The following is a 7672-nucleotide window of genomic DNA, read 5'->3' as shown; positions in this document are numbered from 1 at the left end:
AAAAAGACTAGCTAGCTGACTAGGCGAGCACTAGGCGAGTACTGTGCAGGATGGATGTGACTAGTATAGGAGCTGCTATAGCTAGCTTGGGAGCGAGTGTGGCGTTGCAGAGGTCGGTCTCCAGGCAGCGCGGTATGGTGGTCGTGGGTTTCTGCTTCGTGATCCGGTGGTGGCAGGCTTTTACATGGAATACGATCGCGTATACACCCTCATGAATAGTACCCCGTATGTCCTTCGCCCATCGTCATAAATAGTTGCCCATGTATAACTAATGGGGCTCTCTACGGACAGATGTTTCATGATGTTCAGACAGCATGAACCATGGCAGTATTGTCTGCCAGTGGCTAGTTTGTAGGTGCAATAACTACTGCCTCAAGAAAACGCTAGGCCTCTATTCGTTCCCCTCTGTTCTTCTCTTTCGTATCGAGCTCAGCGTGCGGCCATGGCGCTCGAAGCACAACAGCAAACCAGGTGCGACTAGCTGCGATTCCCCTTTAAACATTGAGGCCTATGCGTCTGTTTGATTTCTGATGGAACTTTCTCGTTCTATGTTAGCAGTTGGTCGGCGACCATTGGTGGAACTGGTGGTAATGTGGCTGCTGCTGCATCTGGGTCGAACACAGGGATTTTGCGGAGCAGCGTTGACGGGTGTGGTAATACAACTGGGAACCACATCCCCAACGATGCCGGATACGAAGTGTGTTCTGAGGCAACATCTGGGTGGACACGAAGGTTAGACCTTAATTCAGCACGCATCAAAACACGATGCATAGATTTGGTTTTAGCACGTTCGTTCTTGGTTGTCTCATGTTAGAATGAATGTTCGTCCTGGGATGATAATTACCTGAGCGAACCGTACATCCTAACCTTCTATAACATGTTTTAGTTTGTTTTAGTTTGTAACTACTGAACTTGTCCGTCATATACTTTTTGCTACTTAAGGGTCCGCATTGGAAGAGCGCCAGCGGAAAGGGAGCCAAACCCGGATAGGAAATCTGCTCTAGAGTTAGCACTGAGAGCATACGCTGAGAAACAAGATGGTGTTGTTGTCAAGCCAGAGATTGGAACATCTTTTGATTCGCTTGACGAGGGATTTCAGTTTTACAACCTGTATTCTTGGGAAGTAGGATTCGGTGTACGCTTTGCGAAGAGTAGGTTAAATGTTGAACGTAGGAAGTGCATGCAGGAAATCGTCTGCGCTTGTGCGGTTAGTAATTTGAAACACACATTCAGCTGTTCAAATTCTTTCTCTATGCGCTTTTACATTGGTGGGCAATGTGTTTTCTCCTTTTGCAGGGTGCGCCTCTGAAGGAGAATAGTAGGTCGATCAGGACAGGTTGCACGGCCATGATCAGGTTTTTGCGTTCAGCGGATAATGGGTGGTACATTTGCGAGCACAAGGATGATCATAACCATCAACTATCGTGACTTGTGGGGAAAAAATGCACTGGAAGTCTCATAAGCACATTGACAAGTACATGAAGGATATAGTGAAGCAGCTCCGGCAAAATAATGTGAGCCTGGGAAAAGTTTACAGTATAATTGGCAGTTTATTTGGAGTAGCTGAAAAATGTCCCGTTCGCGAAGAGATCGCTGAAAAATTTGTGCAGAAAAATGAATAAGGAGCAATCGGACGGTGATGCCACAAAGACAATGGAGATCTTGGCTGAAATGAAAGCAAATGATCCAAATTTCAATTACGCAGTCCAGGTTGATGAGGAGAGCCGTATCAATACACTTATGTGGGTGATAGGTCGTGGGTGTGACCAGTATCGATGTTTTGGGGATGTTATCACGTTTTATACGACATATCATACAAACCTGTATGACATGCCCTTTGGTCTGTTTGTTGGTGTGAACAATCACTTCCAAAGCATAATTTTTGGAGGTGTGATGGTTCGTGATGAGAAAGTCGACACGTTCAAGTGGGTATTTAGAGAATTCATTCGCATGGTTGGAGGAAAACACCCAAAAACTATACTAACCGGTAAGTGGTGTTGACATGAATGTCCGTTAGAAAACATCGAACCTGTGAACTACTCTTACATGTTTCCCTGCGTTTTCCAGACCAGGCAAGGTCGATGGAGATAGCAATAGAGGAGGTGCTTCCAAACACGGTTCACAGATGGTGCAAATGGCATGTACTGAGGAAGGCGAAGGAATCTCTGGGTACACTTTGGACAAAGAATCCAAACTTCAGGAGTGAATTCCACAAACTTGTTCATCACATGATCACAGTAGATGAATTCGAGTGTGGATGGAATCTCATGCTGGACAAATATAAGTTGAAGAAACACCCTTTCCTTACGCAGGTGTACAAGGTGAGGCATAAATGGGCAAATCCCCTCTTTATGGGCGTGTTTTGCGCTAAGATGACAAGTACACAACGAAGTGAAAGCGCAAACCATCTCCTAAAAGGATATGTACCCCCCCCCCCCCCCCGGTGTCCAATGCATCTATTCCTCCGTCAGTTCGAGAAGCTGCAGTTTGATAGGAATCAGAAGAGAGTTATCAAGAGAAAAGGACATCAGTGGTAAGTCTAATCATATGATCAATCTTACTGCTCATTTACCGTATCCATTTGCGTGGATGTGATAACTAATTTACATGAGCCTTAATCTGACTACAGGGTGGTGTTGTACTCAAGTTGAACATACCATTGGAGAGGCACGCTAGCAAACTATATACGCGGGCAATGTTCGAACAATTTGGTGATGCATTGTACAGATCATGGTCATATGTAATTGAAGAGCTTGAACCGGCCAAAGTATACTTGCTAACACATCGGGATGCAACTGCTCGAGAAAAGTGGAGCAAGGTGAATTATAAAGTCATTGTGCATGAGGACAAATGTTTCTTTGAGTGTGAATGTGGAAGTTTTGAGCATGCTGGGATGATATGCTGCCATGCCTTGAAGGTTAGTTCGTGATGCTGGATAAATGTTATGTAACGAAGTAAACCATATTGAAGGACAAAATGTTGTTCGTTTCTTAACCCACTGTTTCTGACTCAGGTTATGGTGCACCTGGATATTGCAGAGCTACCGGAGAAGCACGTTCTGAAGCATTGGACAAGGAATGCAAGGGGTGTTCTACCAGAAAATTTGTAGCGATACCAGAAAGACAATGGACCGCCTAGGCATACGACATATAGGCACACGAAAATGTATTTCAAGGCTCTGGAGTGTGTTCAGCTTGGTGATAGCAATGTTAAGTGCTACGAAGTTTTTATGGCCATGATGAGCCAGGTTAGCGAACCCTGCAACCACTAAGTTTGGTGAAGGACGGTATGGGTCTCGCAGAGCATGACGCGGCCCATGCCGCCGAGTGCGAATTGGGACTAGTTGCAGAAGAACTAGTCGTAGTTGGTATACCTGATTTGAATGAGGATATCAACGGAGAACCGACTCGTTCTTCTTGTTTTGGAGAACCATCTCGGAAACGGCAGCTAGGGAGGCCGACTACAAGCAGGGACAAGCCACCTTATGAAATTCAAAACAAACGTTCACGATTTTGTTCGGTTTGTAGGCTCCAGGGTCACAAGAGCACTACATGCCCAGAACGTACCGGAGTGCCGAAGGCACCACGGAAGCAACCAAAGTGTTCCAGGTGTGGAGTTGTAGGGCACCGAAAGAATGTATGCGACAAACCAATGGAGCAGTTCGAGCCGCGCTTCTTGTGAAGGCGCTGATGAGAGTATGGATTCTATGTTGTCATTTGTGGAACCGTAAGAACTAGTTTTTCTAGCTTCATGTTGTCATCCAATGAAATTGGTTGCGGCCAATGTTGTCAGTAACTAAGTAACCAATATGTCATTCGCCTACTACTTGCTGCGTGTTAAGTTGCTTCGCTTGGCATTTTTTGTTCAACACGCACCAAGTTATAATCTCGGGTCCTTCTGTACCGTGTGTTTTTTGTGGGTGGTACATTAGGGGATGTGGTTACGCGAGGAGTTGTTACTTATATTGCTGCAAATATGGAAGATAGTACGCACGAAATACGGGAAAATCTGGAAACGAACATTGCTGTGAACACGTGTTTAGACGAGAACTAGGTTATTTTTAACCACTCTGTGTGCTGAGTAGTTGGCATTGGTTTTATCCCATGTTTGATTTCATAGCAATTTTTTGTCGCGGCACTTTACATGTCAGGTAGAAAATACATCGAACGGGTCGTGGTTATTGTCGGGAACGGTTGTAACATGATCGGTGATGGAGGTACAGTACGCATGTGAGCGGGTTATCGCACTGATGGAGACACAAGGCTATGGAAGCACTGACTCAGTGTATTTTGATAAAGGCATAGGAGTTGATGGTTTGGAGAAAATAGATAGCAATGCTAAGTTGCAACAACTAAAGAGGCAGCACAAGGATGCCAAGTTGCTGAATTTGTCTGTGTATAGGGGGAGTGCACCTGTCTTTGAAGATGTGCTTGTGACACAAGAGAGCCAAATTGTGGTTGGAAGACAAGAGAGCAGAAATGAGGACAGAGAGCAGAAGGGCAAGCTGAAGCTTAAACAAGTAGTGGAAGAAGATAGTACTGATGCATCTTCATTTGATTCACAGGGTCCAATAGATATTGAACATGATCCTTACTTCATGGGGGAGTATAGGCCAAAAGAAAATGAGGGAAGAGGGCTTACATTAGAAGAATTTGAACAGGAAGAAACAAATGATGATGAAACAGACAGCAGTGGACTTGATGATGAAGTGCTACCAGAGGTTTTACATCATTATGATGGTGAAACAGATGTGGAAGATTTATTTGAGCTGGATGAGGAGGATCAAGTTGTTCAAGAAGGAGAACACATTACTGAACCTGCAATAAAGTGGAGGAAACTGCCATTGGGTAGAGGACCCACAAGCAGGTCACATTCCAGTGCCATACAAATATATGAACCAGATTTTAAACCCTCATCAGATGAAGAGGAGAAAGGTTTCCTTAAGGAAAGTTATGATGATGGGTTTGAGCCAGCTAGTTTTGTACCACCTAAAGGAAGAAAGAGCAGGGCAAAGAAACAGCCACCTAGGAAATGGTATGATGAAAATAGGGAAGAGCCACATAATCAACTATGTCTGAAAATGTGTTTCAGAGATCAACACCAAGTTAGGGATGCTTTGTTGAACTTGCACATCAGTCAGAGTAGGTCTTTTCAGTATCACAGGAATTCAGATAAAAGAATAATTGTGGAATGCATAACAAAGAAGATATGCAAATTCTTTATGGTGGCAGCAGTTATAAAAGGAGAGAAAACATTTGCAATAAAGAAAATGAGATTGCAACACACTTGCCCTACTACTACAGATAAGAGTAGGGTCACTGCAAAGTGGCTTGCAAATACATATGAGCCATTGTTTAGATCTGATCTCAATACTAGCATTCAGACAATGATTGACAACTGCCAAGAGAAGTATGGTGTAGAAGTTCCAAAGGCAATGGCATATAGGGCAAAAAATCAAGCTGTTGAGAATATTCTAGGAGAGCACAAGCAGCAATATACCAGGCTTAGAGACTATGCTCAGACTGTGATGGATACAAACCCTGGTAGTAGGGTTATAGTTACAACAGTAACTCCAACACCTACTGCAAAAATTCCACATCCTGGGCCAAGGTTTCATGCAATGTTCTTCTGCCTCAATGGAGCAAGGGAGGGTTTTCTTCAGGGATGCAGACCCTTCATTGGTTAGTTCAAATTTATATAATTATTATGTTATTTAAGTTGTGAATTTGATATTATAGTGACAATTTTGTGTTGCAATATATTAGGTGTTGATGGATGTTTTGTAAAGTTATGCACTGGTGCCCAAATCCTTGCTGCCATTGGTAGAGATGGGAATAATAATATATATCCCCTCGCATTTGCTATTGTTGGACAAGAGGATACACAAAGTTGGTGTTGGTTTCTCCACCAACTGAAGATCTGCCTAGGAGGAGAAACTGGACAGTTTGGTCCATACACAATCATGTCTGATAGACAGAAGGTAATACTGAATTCTAGCTTACAACTGTAGTTATGAATTGTATCTTAGAATTGTATCTTAGAATTGCATATCAGAATTGTAGCTTATAGTTGTGTCATGTGTGAAGAGGGGCTACTGAATGCAGTGAATCAAGTTTTTCCTAACTCCCACCAAAGATTTTGCCTTAGACACTTGTATGCAAATTTCCAAAATGCTGGGTTTAGGGGGGAAGAACTTAAGAAGTACATGGATAATGCCAGTTATGCTTATAATGAACACAAGTTTGAAATTGCAATGGATCATATGAAAAAAAAGAGTGAAAAGGCTTGGAAGTGGCTTAGTGAGATACCTAAAAAAACTGGGCTAGGCATGCACTTGACACAAACTGCAAGACAAATTTGGTTGTTAACAATCTGTCTGAGGTGTTTAACAAGTACATCCTTGATGTTAGGAAAAAACCAATTAGGACAATGTGTGATGGTAGTAAACATAAGATGACGGTGAGGTGGCATAGGAATAGAGAGAGTGGGAAGGCAGCTAGATGGGGAATCACACCTCATTATAGTGAAAAGCTAGAGGCAGAAAAGGAAAGGGCCAGATTCTACAAACCCATTCAAGCTGGTGTCAATTCGTGGCAAGTGAGTAGTGGACAATAGACACATGTTGTTAATTTGGAGCTTCACACATGTAGTTGCAGAAAGTGGGACATTACTGGCATACCATGTAACCATGCAATCTCTGCAATTAACAAGGCAAAAAGGTTTCCAGAGGATTTTGTGTGCAACTTCTTCAGAAAACCTTTGTACGTGGCAGCATATGAACCAATGATTTACCCTGTTCCTGGTGAACATAACTGGACAAAAAGTACATGGCCAGACATAGACCCCCCTGAATTTAAAATTAAGAAAGGCAGAAAGAAAGAGAAGAGGGCAAAGGGAAGATTTGAAGTGCCCAAGCCTAAGGATACATCAAGATTGGGTACAATAACATGTAGCAATTGTGGACTCCAAGGTCATAGATACACAAGCTGCAACAAAAACTTGAAACCAGAATTGCTTTTGAGGAAAAACAAACATGTGGTAACACTTTTTTTTACTTTGTTTCCCTCTTTCTTTCTTTCTTTAATATGTTGCACTTGACATATTTATTCAATGATTTGTTTTCCTCTTTCTTTCTTTATTTAATAGGCACCTGCAAGAAATGCACCTGCACCTGCAACAACTGCTCCTGCTCCTGCTGGAAGAGGTGCTGGTGCTACTGCTGGAAGAGGTGCTGCTGCTGGTGCTGGTAGAGGTGCTGGTGCTACCGCTGGAAGAGGTGCTGGTGCTGGTAGAGGTGCTGGAAGAGGTGCTGGAAGAGGAGGTTTCTCAGCCCCAAGATGGGTTGCTAGTGCTTCTACTTCTGGCAATACTGGATGGGCTAGTTACTTCAATGCTAGTGGTAATGGATGAGCTAGGTGACAGTAAGGCTGGGTGACAGTAATGCTAGTGGATGTTTTGTAATGCTAGTGGTGTTTGAGAACTATTGTGGTGTTTGAGAACTTTTGTGGTGTTTGATAATATATTTTGTGGTGTTTGGTAATATATATACTCAATTATACTTGGATATATATACACTCAATTATACTTGGATATATATACACTCAATTATGCTCCAACATAACAACATGACCATATGCAAGCACTGTTTCAGTATATATACTGAAAATTTACT

The 7672-nt window shown here is 42.8% G+C and overlaps 2 pseudogenes; both read left to right on the top strand.

The window, feature by feature from the left end:
• The first annotated feature begins 442 nt into the window (after positions 1–442).
• On the top strand, positions 443–4233 carry LOC123405021 (annotated as a pseudogene).
• Positions 4234–4249: 16 nt separating this feature from the next.
• LOC123405020 lies at positions 4250–7435 on the top strand (annotated as a pseudogene).
• Positions 7436–7672: the final 237 nt, after the last annotated feature.

Source organism: Hordeum vulgare, chromosome 6H, assembly GCF_904849725.1.
Source record: "Hordeum vulgare subsp. vulgare chromosome 6H, MorexV3_pseudomolecules_assembly, whole genome shotgun sequence".
NCBI lineage: Eukaryota > Viridiplantae > Streptophyta > Magnoliopsida > Poales > Poaceae > Hordeum > Hordeum vulgare.
The sequence above is the reverse complement of the archived record's forward strand: the minus strand, read 5'-3'. Positions and strand labels throughout refer to the sequence as shown.